Source organism: Miscanthus floridulus, chromosome 7 (genome assembly GCF_019320115.1).
Source record: "Miscanthus floridulus cultivar M001 chromosome 7, ASM1932011v1, whole genome shotgun sequence".
In the NCBI taxonomy this organism is placed as follows: Eukaryota; Viridiplantae; Streptophyta; class Magnoliopsida; order Poales; family Poaceae; genus Miscanthus; species Miscanthus floridulus.
In genome coordinates, this window is record NC_089586.1 from 8229212 (window position 1) to 8242972 (window position 13761).

The window sequence follows — 13761 nt, forward strand, 5'->3', positions numbered from 1 at the left end:
TATGCCATGATTTTGAGCCGTAAATTTATGGCTATATATCTTTATTCTGTGGTAGTAGGAAACAAAATTAACAGACAAATTTAAAATAAAATCTACTACTAGTATATGGCATTGCATGCACTCCAAGCTAGGCTCAAGGTTGCAGGCACCGGGAGCAATGGATATATACTAATGCATGGACCATGGATATGCATGGTAAAATGAATTCTGAAGAAGATGCCTTGCCCCCCGGCCGGCCTGTCATCTGCAACTACGTAACCAGGGAGATAAGAGTGCGCTTCTATGCTTCAAATTGCATTGTTTGCGATGATGGACAGATGAAGAGCATCGGTGGGGCTGGATCGGAGGACTCGATCGTCGGCTCGTCGCCATGCATGCAACCACCAATGCTGTCGTATTTTGATCATTGTGCATGTTGAAACAAAATAGAGTCCTTTTCCTACTCACAACCGGCCAATCATGTGAGCACGTTCCTAGCACAGGCCAATTAAACAACTGCAGTATTCTTCTCGGACTCCTCGTGGTTCTTTCCTAATCATCGTATCCATGCAAACACCTGTCCACCGGCCGGCTTCATCTCTCCTGATTAGACGATATGGAAAAAGAATTAACTATTCCAACCTGATCGAGCCGGACTCACCAGCTTTGCAACCCGGCCGAGATCAGAACCTGAAAGCAATGGCCGCTCCACGGACTCATTAGCGAACGTGCGAACCTACCTGCTACTCCGTATATAGTAACAACGAATGATGGGCTCACGGCTGACGTGGTGCACCACGTACGTCGTACGGTACGGGTATGATTACCCTTGGCATTGCTCCCCCGAGTGGGGCCCACCTGCTGCCACGTAGTACCATCGCCGTCTCCGTCTTCTCCTCTGGCTGCTGGCTCCACAGCACAGCTGCACAGGCCCAGCCAGCTCCAAAATAAAATGACCTGAAGAGCAAATGGGGAGGTCCAGGGCCAGGGAAGGCCACCGCGCGCCACCGCTTGGAGTCAAGCTTCCCCTTGGAGACGATCAAGATTAATTTCCTCTTTCTTTCGGGGGAGCACGAGCACTGACGCCAGCTCCGACGTAAGTCCCTTTCTCCTCCTCCTCACGCTTGCTATTTCTGTAGCACAAATCATCCCGTCACGGCCTTGGTCGGGGTGGCAGGGGGGAGGGGGGCTAAGGGCGCAGGTGGCAACGGGCGGCTAGGGTAGGGGGCACGGGCACATGGGGAGGAGAGGCGGTGGCAGAGGGAGAGGACAGGGGAAGAATTGTTTATTCCTTGTGGTCACATGACCCCTTTATTTATATATAGTTATTGGAGGCTTGTCCTTAAACAATCTAGACTTTTCTTCCAAAAAACTAAGAGAAGAGTCCTTATAGATTCGGATGGTTTCATTTACAAGCAAACTTATTTATTCCGTGACTAAATCCTAATTTATTTTATCTAAGCAACTTTCTATTTATTTCCCTACCTTTTTATGACTTCCCCCATTTTTTTTTCTAAATCACCTTGAATGTTGGGAGACTCGAGAAGCGGAGGTGGCCCACCCCCATGGCCGAGCGCCTTTGCTGCCGTGCGCCGGGGGTTCCCGGGGTCGGCCAGGGCTAGGTCGTGGGCTTCTCCTGGCCCATTGATCCCGACGCTGGGCCTCTGGTTTAGGCACATGACACATCCTCTCCACCATTTTGTTCTTGGAGCCGACCGAGCAAATCCCTATAGGCGTGTTTGTTTGTTTGGACTAGGGTGGCTGGCACATACCAGTTGGGTCTGGTCAGCACCAGGCCACCCTAGCCAATGCAACCGGTGGTGTTTGTTTGCCCTAGACCAGTTGGGGCTGGCTCACACTATCCCCATGTTTCCTTGTTTGTTTGCTTGGACCATGTGTTAGTTTTCCCTAACTACCTTCAACTACCACAAAGGGATGGTGTTTGTGCCTGGCTTTGAGTTGGTTCTTGAGTTGAATGTAGCAATTCCATTATCATAGGAGCTGAACTTTTTGTAAGAAGCATCAGGAAAAACCCATGGATTTGGTCATGGCAGTCAGGCCAGTTGGAGTAAACTCCAGGCCGACAGCCATTGAACACAACATAGCATCCAGTCATCACTTTTCTGCAAAACCCAAACATGCTGCATCAGTTTTGACAAGTAGTATAACAATGAGCAAATGAAAGTAAACATCATTGGCAGCATTGATCTCCAGGCCTCAATTATGTGGTTGCTGGTCACAAACCAATAGTTTGCTTTAGATGCCTTCATCTTGTTGTAAGCCAAACTGACATTTGGTTTGGGCACAAGGAGGAGACACAGAAAGCAAACTAGACGGCCTGCTCCTATAATCCATCCAACATCATAGACATCACTAACAAATATAAGTAGTGGCCTTAGATTTTTTTCCAACATCTCATATGTATAAAGAATGATTGGTGGCACTTAACAAGACTGAAGATGAAGGCATAATTCAAGCAAGCACTGGACCATAAAGATGCAAAAAAGGTTCATTCAAGCATGCACTGGACAACAGCAAGCACATGACAATACTGTTCCAAAGGGCATGTTTGTTTGCCTAGACATAAGAACAAATAGGCAAGAGACAGGCTTAGCTGCACCATAGACAGAAAACCAAGAGATCAGTAGAAAAACCAACCAGGAGATCAACAGGAAAACTAACAAGTGCCACCTCATCATAGTTCTTGTCATCATCGTAGGCATAACCAAATGTCATCCCCACCTTCACAGATAAGTAGTCCAAACCAGCATCATTTTTACTGAATGATATGCTACCATGGGACAACACCCCATGCACTACTACTAGCACCAAAATGATACATCTGTACCTCATGCTCTAGCATGACATGCACATGTACCATTGGAGTGTTGGTAACCAATATAATGGATGTGGCCCATGGTACATAACATTCAACAAAAACAACAGAACAGTAAGATAGATGTATCATAAGTTCAAGTACTAGCAAAATAAAGACAGGAAGATAGTAAGACATATGTGTACATGAGTAAGATAGATATATGAAGCAGTAAGACAGTTGTCACTGCAGTTGTGTTCACTAAATCAACAACATCATCACATTGCCTCACCAGATCAAGTACCAGCAGCTAGGGCTACTACAACCAGCAATAAGTTGGACAAATATTACATAGAGTTAGCCACCCCCCAAATGAGCAATGAAAAAACCCCTAGTCAGTCAAGCTACCTTGTTGCACAAAAGATCCTATGTCACTGCATAAAAGATTTGGGAAGGAGAGTGGTTAAGGAGGGTGGAGAACATATACTTCTCAACCTCTTCCCTCCTCTAGCTTGCTCTAGAAGTAGAGTGCAAGTAGCCTAGAGGTAGTAGTTCTTGGCCAGGAAAGTGCAAAGCCAGAGAACTCTATGGTTGTCCACCATGTCCACAAAAGCCCTACCTTGGGACATGTTGTCCCACAGGTGGCTAAAATCAACAATCATAGCCTCCTCTGAGAAACCAGGCATGTACATGACAGCCTGGTAGAGATCAACATCAACATGAGAAGGCCCAATCCGCAACATTGTTCATAGCATCAGTCATGTTGGTCATGAGCAACATCCCATCCTCAGTGAAGTAAGACCTCTTCCTCTTCCACCCACAGTTGGGGTAAGCACCTCAGTTAGTCGGTTGCCTTGCTGCTCTCCCCATCCTCAGTCTTGTCATCCACGCTCCCAAATGTGCCCTCCAAGCATCTTCCATGCTGATGTGTCAATTGTATTGCTGTTCACCCCAAGGAAAATCTACCAGTGGCCATGGAGCTGCCAAAGATTGTCTCCATCTGCTCATAGAACCTAATGGGGGTGTTGAGGAAGTCAACATCCTTGGGGTGGTCCTGCAACAAGAGAAACAAGCATAAGTTAGTGCAATGCATATCAAAACAGTAAGCTGCAACAATTGAAAATAGTAAGTATTACAAGAAAATAAAGGCGGTACCTTAACATGACCAACATAGTGATCTTGCTCCAACATGATGGCCTTGGTGTCATCATCCCAAAGTGCCCCACTTAGATCCTTCAACTTGCACACCCTTCTCCACCTTTGTTTCCACTTTCTAAGGTGGTTGTACACCTGTGCGAAAGTCACCTCCTCACCAAAAAACTCCCTAAGGGCCTCAGCCACCTGGTTTACATCCTTCTCCTTGAACCCATGTCTGCCCTAGCACTAGTTTGGATGAGCTGACTAATCCTACGCAACACAAACCCACTAGTGCTGTTTGTCCACCTCATAGGTGGCCTAGCACCAGTAGCAGCCCCATTGACAACAGTAGGTGGTTGCCCATTAGCACTAGCAGGTGGAGGAGCCCCAACATCAGGGGTAGGAGTAGCAGCAGACACCCCAACCCCCCATGAGTGAGGCAGCAGTGACAAAGCCCTTAGCAGCACCATCACCAAACACATTGACAGTAGGCATCCTATGTAGGGCAACAAGGTAGCATTTAACTAACACAACAACTTAATAGCATAAGAGCATCATTCATAGATTAAGTTGCAAACCAACATGAAAAAGCAAAATGAAAAGTAGTCTCAACATTGTCCATTACATATTAAGCTCACAGACACCGCTCACTTATTCCATACAAAGGTAGCCTAAATGGTTTGAAATTATTACATAAATGTGCCCAACATTATCAAGTCCTAGAAGTACCTCTATTGGCTCACATGCTAGAAGAAATAAAATCTCTTCTAGCTGCCATCCCAGTGCTCTCCTAGGATTGCTACTCATTCACAGGTTGGCTATCTACATCAACTTCGAGATTGGCAGGCCACACTCTTCTTCTGTTGGCACAACATCATCAATGCCAAAACTAAGTATCCAATCATGCAGTATGCAACCAGCAAGGACAAGCTTCACTTGGGTCTTTTATGGGTGGAAGGGCTTATTGTCTAAAATACAAAAGCGGTTCTTCAAAGCCCCAAAAGCCTGCTCAATCGTCACTCTAAGTGAAGAGTGCCTCAAGTTGCATAGCTCCCTGGCATCACTAGGATAGTTTTGGCTAGAATACTTTGACAAATGGTACCACACACCTCTGTAGGGTGGCATGAACCCCGTCCGACAAGCATAGCCTGCATCAACTAGGTAGAACTTGTCTACAAGTGCAATTAACATATTTTGGTAAGAATGTGTGTGTTATGTGCACAATAGTATGACTTGTATGGACAATGAGTTACCTTCTGGTACACTCAGCCCATCATCTCTCTCAATAGCATCAGCCAGTATCAAAGCGTCATGTGCTGAATCCTCCCACCCAGCTAGTACGCCGGTGAACTTGAGATCAAAGTCCACAATAGCCACTACATTTTGTGTGGGTTTACTCTTCCTACCCCTAAAGGCACCTTGCATGTGTCTAGGCACCCTTTGCCAACACATGAGGCCATCAATTGCCCTAATGTAATCCTAGAGACAAGGTCAGACATAATCAAATTAATTTTAGACAGTTATGTTAAGTAATTCAAGTACCTATAATGGACTCGATAGAAATGTGCAGGTACCTTAAAGAAAGGGTTCCATCTTTGGCTGCCCAAAATCTTTGGGTGGGTCTCAAGGCTAGGTGGCTTGATCATCTCATTTCTAAGCTCTCTAACTGCATATAGGACTTGGCGAAAATGGTGGCATATGGTTTCCACGGACCTTCTAAAAATTTGGTGGACAACCCTAAACCTCTAGTTGTGGCCAACAACATGCAGGAACATAGAAACTTGTTCCTCAACACTTGAATTGATATTGTCTAGCACAAGGCCCCTCTGCCTAAACAGATTACAAAAAGCAAATAAAGGGCCCCTACTCATCCTTAGCATGGCAATGCACTCTGCATCGGTAGAGTTGTAAATGAGCTACAAGTTCTTGTGCCTATGCTCATCTGCTATAGCCCTAGGACCATATGCTATGGGTTCATCCTCACCCCTTAGCCTCTTTATTATGGAAAACACAAAAGCTACCATGACAGTAACCATGGCAACAGCTTGAGTGGCCATAATAGAATGCTGGTTCGTTGGATCCATCTACATGCAGGCATTAAACACAATTTTTAGAACTCAGGCATGCCTTTGTTGGCCTCAGAGTGAACTACATTTGCATATAGTAATCAGGAAGAGGAAGTGTCGGTGCAAAAAGTGACCAACACATAAATATTTGTAGTTTTGCCGTATGTTGTGATCGGAGGTGGCCTAGCACTCAATGACATAGGGTTTATACCGGTTTAGGCAACGTGCCCTACGTCCAGTTTGAGTCGATCGGTGACTTTATTCCTGAGCCTAGGTGCTCGAAGTTTGTAGTAGGGTTACAAACAAGAAGGAGAAAGATGGGGTGTACAAGAGGTCCGGTCGGACTCTGGTCAGAGGGGCCAAGAGTGACGAGAGCTCCGCTATGCGCTATGTGAACTTGATCGATCTGAATGAACTTATCTTTTTAGGAGAGAGCGCATCCCCTTTTATAGATGAAGGGGATGACCTTACAAGTGAGAGAGTGAGAGTGCGTGTGCTACTAAGCCTTGTTGCCCATGTCGGCGGGTACAAGATGATGGTAGGCGCCCACAATACTGTCGATGTCACTGTTTAATGTCAGATGCATGTGGGAGGTCGCATTGCCTTCTTCGGGTATGGCAGACATCGGCGCCTGCCACACTGTTGATACCCGGAGGTATGCAAGGGGTTTTACCACGTCCGCCTGGCACGGTAAATGCCGGTGCCCACAACATTGTTGATGCCCAGAGGCATGTGGGGAGAGCCTTACCGTGTTTGCCTGGTATGGGAGTTAATGGCGCCCACAACACTGTAGGGGAAAATATCGGCACCTACAACACTGCTTGAGTTCTGTTGTGCCAGGAGAGTCGCAGGGTACTGCCTGGCAAGTGCACAGGGTACGGTCCCTGGTATTGCGATTTGACTTGTGCGCCCTGCCTTACTTTCTCTGTCCGTTTCCTGGTCCTTACCGAGCGGGCGTCCCCGGTCGGTTGGCCCCAGTCGGCACCGATTGCGCCAGTTGAAAAGGAGCTTGTAAGCAGGGGTTTGGCATATCCCTGGTCGGAGACGCGGGTAGATGTCGGAAGCGACGTTTGGCCAAGTCTTTCGATCGGAGAGGCCGTCAGGGGGCGGGCTGGAGACCGAAGCGAGCGCTCCGGTCAGAGAGGCGAGCCAGAGTCGGAGGCAGGCGCCATTCCTCCTCGGCCAGGCCTTCCGATCAGTGATTGGATAGCCCTTCCGACCTGTTGTTTAGGAATTTGGGCTGGCCCATGAGTTGAGCGCTGTTTGCAACGTTGCTTGCTGGGCTGAGCCTTTGTTGTGAAGCCGGTCCATGAGGGACCCCGGGTTTATGAACTCGATAGGAAGCATATCCAGAACAGAGGAAGAAGAAGAGGCCCGCGAAACACTAACCACCACCAGCTAGCACCCCGCGAAGGAGATGAAGCGGTTGGCTGAGCGGAGACTGAGATGTAGCAGGCAGAACACCAACGCCACCTCCACCACACCGACGCCAGCGGGTGAACTCCCCAACCCCAAGGGCCGGGAGCGTCTGCTACCGCGTCGTCAACACCAGGCCAAGTGAGAGCGGAGAGAGCGAGGGAGCGAGAAGCGGTGGAGAAGACGACGAGGGGGATAAATCGGAGGCCAAAAACCCTAGCGGCGCCGCGTGCGGACATTTCCGCCTCCCGCACGAGCCCTCCATGGCCACCCGTCTGGGGCTGAAATGAGCTAGGCGAGCACCTGCTCTAGTAGAGCTCGGTTCGTTTCCCCGCGGCTAGTCCCAGGGGTGCTTTAAGGGTCGTGCCAGCCTGGCTCGCGGGCTAGTCCAGGTAAACAAACAGGTCAGGTTGCATCCCCGGGCTCGACTCCCCATTCGGGCCAAGCAAACAAACACGTCCTATGTCTCCACCTGCCAATGGCTGCCGTTTCGGGCCGTTTCCTTTGCTCTTAGTGGTGATTTGGAGCAAAAGTTCTTCTTGGACTAGTTCCTGCGCATCTCTGTTGATCCTTTGTACTTCTCCTAGTTCTAGTAGTAACATTTGTTAGCACCTGACACTGTTGGGTTTTGATTGGAGCAAGGAATTCGCTAGAAGATCTGTGATTTAGGTCCGTCCTGTCGATCGTCACTTGCTAAAACGAGCACGAACCGCATGGATATGTCAGGCATTGTTGCACTTTTTCTGGGAAGCCCCCTCCCTAAAAGTTTGTTGGAACGTACAACTAGTGTGTATGGAAGCGTACCTCCTCATGGCAAGCGTGCTTGGCAATACCTGACCTCATCATTTCACTACTAAAAGAAAATAAGATTATACTACAGAGTGGAATGCGTGTTTTTTTCTTCTGGTCTGATCGACACAAGGAATAGAATTGATACCTTGATTGGTTCTTATGCCTTTGCACAGTGCCAAGGTATGAATATCCAGCTTTTCTTCTTTTCGTTCACAGCGAAAGGGTGCACCAAATGAATATGTGGATCGAGTAAGACAACCACATGTTTTATCTATCGCTGTTCACTCATGGAGACCACACGTTGCATCTAGGTTATGGGATAGGACCATATGAGCAAAGTTAGGTTCTGGATGATGATTGCCAGAAGAATCCATGATCCATTTAAGCTTCATTTGGTGAGGGTTGATCAATGCTGGGATTTTGTTCGCTGGTTTCTCTTTATCTTCCTTCTGGAAATACAGAAAGTGGATATCATGATTGGCACCTATCAAAACATTTGTACCATATTAGAAATGAGTTCTTTTTTCATTCATCATATATCTAGTGTAGTCACCAAGTTGCTTTTCTTTCAAACGTTCAGTCCATTATGTTCATGTTATTCCTATATTTTCTTCTTGTTGTCTATATTTGTTGATCTCCTTTTTTCTTATTGTTTTCCTTTCAATTTACAAGTAAACGTCCTGTATATTTATTCTCTTGCACATGTTCATCCTAATAATAAGGTGGCTCTATGTTTTTCTCTTTCGATAGGGTTCACACACTCATTGATAATTTGCCAACTTCTGCATATGTTTGTAACAGCCTCTGAAATATTTCGGCCAAAATGAAGATAGCTTTTCTCATGTTGTTGGTTCTCTCCCTGTTTATCCTCCCTAATGGGATTCACAAAAGCTTAGCTGCAAGGCCGCCAGTTGTGAGTATTGGGTCTATTCTTCAGTTGAACTCCACCACTGGAGGTGTTTCAGATGTTGCCATCCATGCAGCAGTGGATGATATCAACTCAGATCCAACAATTCTAAATGGAACAATGTTACGAGTTGACACGAGGGATACAAATTGTGATGACAGTTTCCTTGGCATGGTTGAAGGTAGACCAACTTTAATACCGATTCCCTTTTTTATTTCACTGTTCAATACTGCGTGCTTCCATTCTAGACTTGTGATGATGATACAATATTCCTTTTTTTTCAGCTTTGCAGTACATGGCGACTGATGTTATTGCAATCATCGGGCCACAGTGCTCTCCTATTGCTCATATCATTACTTATGTCGCAAATGAGCTCCAAGTTCCTTTGATGTCCTTTGCGTCGGATGCAACTCTATCATCAATCCAGTTCCCATTCTTCATGCGGACTATGCCCAGCGATCTCTACCAAATGGCAGCTGTGGCGGCAGTTGTTGATTACTACCATTGGAAGATAGTGACTGCCATATACGTTGATGATGATTATGGTCGAAACGGCATTGCTGCTTTGGATGATGAACTTACTGCAAGGCGCTGCAAAATTTCATACAAGGTCGGGTTCCGTTCCAATGCTAAACCAAGTGAGCTTATAAATCTATTGGTTACTGTTAGTAATATGGCGTCTCGTGTTATTATCCTCCATACTGGTTCGGGAACCGGACTCAAGCTTTTGTCAATTGCTAATTCACTAAACATGATGGGCAACGGCTTTGTTTGGATTGCAACTGATTGGCTTTCTGCTTATCTTGATGCGAATTCATCGGTCCCTGCTGAAACTATAAATGGCATGCAAGGTGTTCTGACTGTACGTCCACACACTCCAAAGTCAAAGATGAAGAGTAATCTGGTGTCCAGGTGGAGCAGCTTAAGCAAGAAATACAACCACAGTGATCTTCGCATCAGTGCTTATGGTTTTTATGTTTATGATAGTGTGTGGACTGTAGCTCGGGCCTTGGATGCCTTCTTTGATGATGGTGGGAGGATTTCCTTTACAAATGATTCAAGGTTGAGTGACAAAACTGGGGGAAAACTTCACCTTGAAGCCATGAGTATTTTTGACATGGGAAACAAATTACTGGATAAGATTAGAAATGTGAACTTCACTGGGGTGTCTGGCGAAGTGCAATTTAATGCTCTGTATGAACTCATTCATCCTGCCTATGATATCATAAACATAATTGGGAATGGCATGAGGACCATTGGTTTTTGGTCAAACTATACAAGATTGCTATCGACTGTACTTCCAGAGGACCTATATTCGAAGCCTCCTAATACTTCTCTTGCCAATGAACAACTCTATGATGTCATTTGGCCTGGACAGACTGCATAGAAGCCTCGAGGCTGGGCCTTTCCTTCCAATGCCAAGGAGTTGAAAATTGGCGTCCCTAACAGATATAGCTTTAAAGAGGTTGTTGGCCAAGATAATGCTACTGGATCAATGAAGGGCTATTGCATCGATGTCTTCACTCAAGCATTGGCATTGCTTCCTTATCCAGTTACATACAGGTTTATACCTTTCGGCAATGGTACTAAAAATCCTCATTATGACCAACTTGCACAGATGGTTGCGGACAATGTAAGTGTGGACATGCAATTTTTTTTCCTCCTCCACATTTCATCATGTATAGTAGTGATCAGAGTTACTTTATCCTGCAGGATCTTGATGCAGCAATAGGGGATATCGAAATTACAATGAGCCGAACTAAAATTGTTGATTTCACCCAGCCCTTCATTCAGTCTGGCCTGGTTATCTTGGCTCCGATAGAAAAGCATAACACAAATTCTTTGGCATTCTTGCAGCCATTTACATTGGGGATGTGGGGTGTTACAGGGTTGTCTATTCTTGTTGTGGGTGTGGTTATTTGGATTCTTGAGCATCGAATAAATGATGAATTTCGCGGCTCGCCACGGGAACAAATAATAACTACTGTTTGGTAAGGATCTGAATCGCATCTTTTGCACTTAATATACACACATCTTGTTTTCACTTACAAATGTTATTTTTTTTCCTTTGTTTCCGTGCAACATGTTACACTTTATTGGCAGCCTTAAGCTGTGTTTTTCAACATTGACATTTTGTCCAAATGGAACACCTAGCAATGAACAAGGAACTTAAATCTTGTAATTTAGATTGGTTGAAGAAAAGATGTCTGCACTCTCATAATCTATGTCACGTGATATTATGGTATATTATCCTCTATTTTTTAGTTTTGCCTATCAAAGTACTTCTCCACACATATTGTTAAATGCTTGTCTGATGGCTTGATTCTTTCCTCTGAAAGTAATTCTTATGATATTATTTATTCTCTGCAGGTTTAGTTTTTCGACTCTATTTTTTGTACAGAGTGAGTAAACTAACCTTTCCTGTTCTGTCCTTCAGTATAATTGACCCTCTGTTCTGATGTGGCACCTTTGCTCTTATTTTTTATTACCAGGAGAAAACACTATGAGTACCTTAGGACGTGGTGTTTTGATCATATGGCTATTTGTTGTATTGATCATTCAATCAAGCTATACTGCAAGTCTTACTTCCTTCCTAACCGTGCAACAACTTGATAGTTCGATAAGAGGACTTGATGACCTGAAACATAGTGATTGTCCTATTGGTTTCCACGCCGGTTCTTTTGCCAAAGAATACATGATCAAGCAACTGAACATCTCACCGTCGAGGCTAAAAGCTCTTGATTCTCCTGAAGAATACGCTGAAAACCTCAAGTTAGGCCCGAAGAAAGGAGGTGTTATGGCCATTGTTGAAGAGCGCCCCTATGTTGAGCTATTTTTGTCAACTTACTGCAAGATTGCTGTTGCTGGCTCAGAATTCACCAGTTCTGGATGGGGCTTTGTAAGTGCATCTAACTTTAAGTTTTCTTGAAATATATTCCATTCTAGTAGAAATATAAACAGAAACACATCTTATAATTCCTTCGAGATTATCAAAGTAGTGTTACATCATTAACTACAAGCGTTCCATCCAGTGTTCACATAACTGATAGTACACTCCAAGATTAGTTTTTTCTTAAGAGAAAGGTCACGTTCTCTAAGACTATGGAGCCTTCCTTGCACTTATTTGCAGCAGAGGTCTAATGTCAAGAGTGTAGCAACTTCGTTTCATTAATTCGAACATAGCTCTTACAGAACTCACTCTATCAGGTATTTCCAAGGGATTCCCCTCTGCAAGTAGACATGTCCACCGCAATCCTAACACTGTCGGAGAGTGGGGAACTGCAGCAGATCCATGACATGTGGCTCAAGACAGGCAATTGCGACAACACTGAGTTTGTGGACTCGAACCAGCTCCGCCTTGAGAGCTTCATGGGCCTGTTCCTCATTTGTGGCGCAGCATGTGTCCTCGCCCTGCTCATTTACTTCGGCATCATGCTACGGCAGTACCTGAGACATAAACAGCCGGGATCAGCAATTTCCGTGGATGCAGGATCATCGACATCGTAAGCGCAGCCTCAGAAAATCCATTTCATTCGTCGATGACAGGCAGCCGCCACCAAAGAAAAAGCGGACCAGCCTCTCAAAAAGTTCAATGCCAACAACCCCAACCGCCCAATGATAAGTGGTCAAGTGGATAACAAGTAGTCCGAGTTTGGCAAAACTGTAAAATTGTAGAGTCAACCCTTGTTCACGAATGATGATGGTGCTATGAATGGAATAAATGTTTGTTTCAGTTGATTTGTTCTTTCAGATTTCTCTCGTTATGCTTGCGATGCATCTTCTGGCCACCATGAATTGATTTCACAAGTTTTTTTTTTTCTTGGAACACATTGATTTCACAAGGTACTACCTTTGTCCACAAGAGAATACAATTCTAGATGCATTGTTGATTAAAGTGGCAAAAGTTTAACCAAGTATACAGATAAAAATATTAATGTCTATGACACCACATAAGTGTATATAAAAGTATATCTTATGATAAATGTAACGGTACTTGTTTGATATCGTAAAATATTGATCTTCTTTATATATAGTTAGTCAAACTTTAGATATTTTAACTTAGTGGTTCGTGCGGCGAGATCTCTCATTTCTCTGTTGCGGCTGTGGGTTTCGATTCATAAATAATCTTACTGTCTGCTTCAGTCCAATTAGTTTCGTGCTGTGTTTGTTTTGCTGCGGCCTGTGGATTGCTGTGATCACTATTCGATTATCCTCTTCTACTGCTTGCTGTATCTATCCCAGTTGCCTCCCTGATGTCTTGAAAATCTCAGTTGACCCCGTAGGACTTGGTAATCCCAGGTGACGGCCTTATTATTCATATATGTTAAAAATAAAATGAATTTACGCCTCTGGGTTTTGCGGACCAGATCTTTGGGAGTTGCTCTACTAAGTTGGTTTTCAGGAGAAATTGATTCGGTTAATCATGTGGAAGATTTGGAAATTGAGTTATGAGATGAAAGACATCAGAACCATGACAACTTGCTATTGCATTGGTGCATGATTTTTCTTAGGAACTTGGTATCCTTTATGCTGTCGTATAGCTCCCAAGTTTTGCTTGCTGGACTTGTGGGCTTCGGTGTGAATAGCTGAAGCATTCTTTGACCATACAGTACTGCTGAATAAAACACTCAGCCAGGTTGCCTCAGATC

General features: G+C 44.9%; 1 pseudogene; it reads left to right on the top strand.

Moving 5' to 3' along the window:
* Nucleotides 1–777: 777 nt before the first annotated feature.
* On the top strand, nt 778–12801 carry LOC136462471 (glutamate receptor 3.1-like; annotated as a pseudogene).
* The last annotated feature ends 960 nt before the right edge of the window (nt 12802–13761 follow it).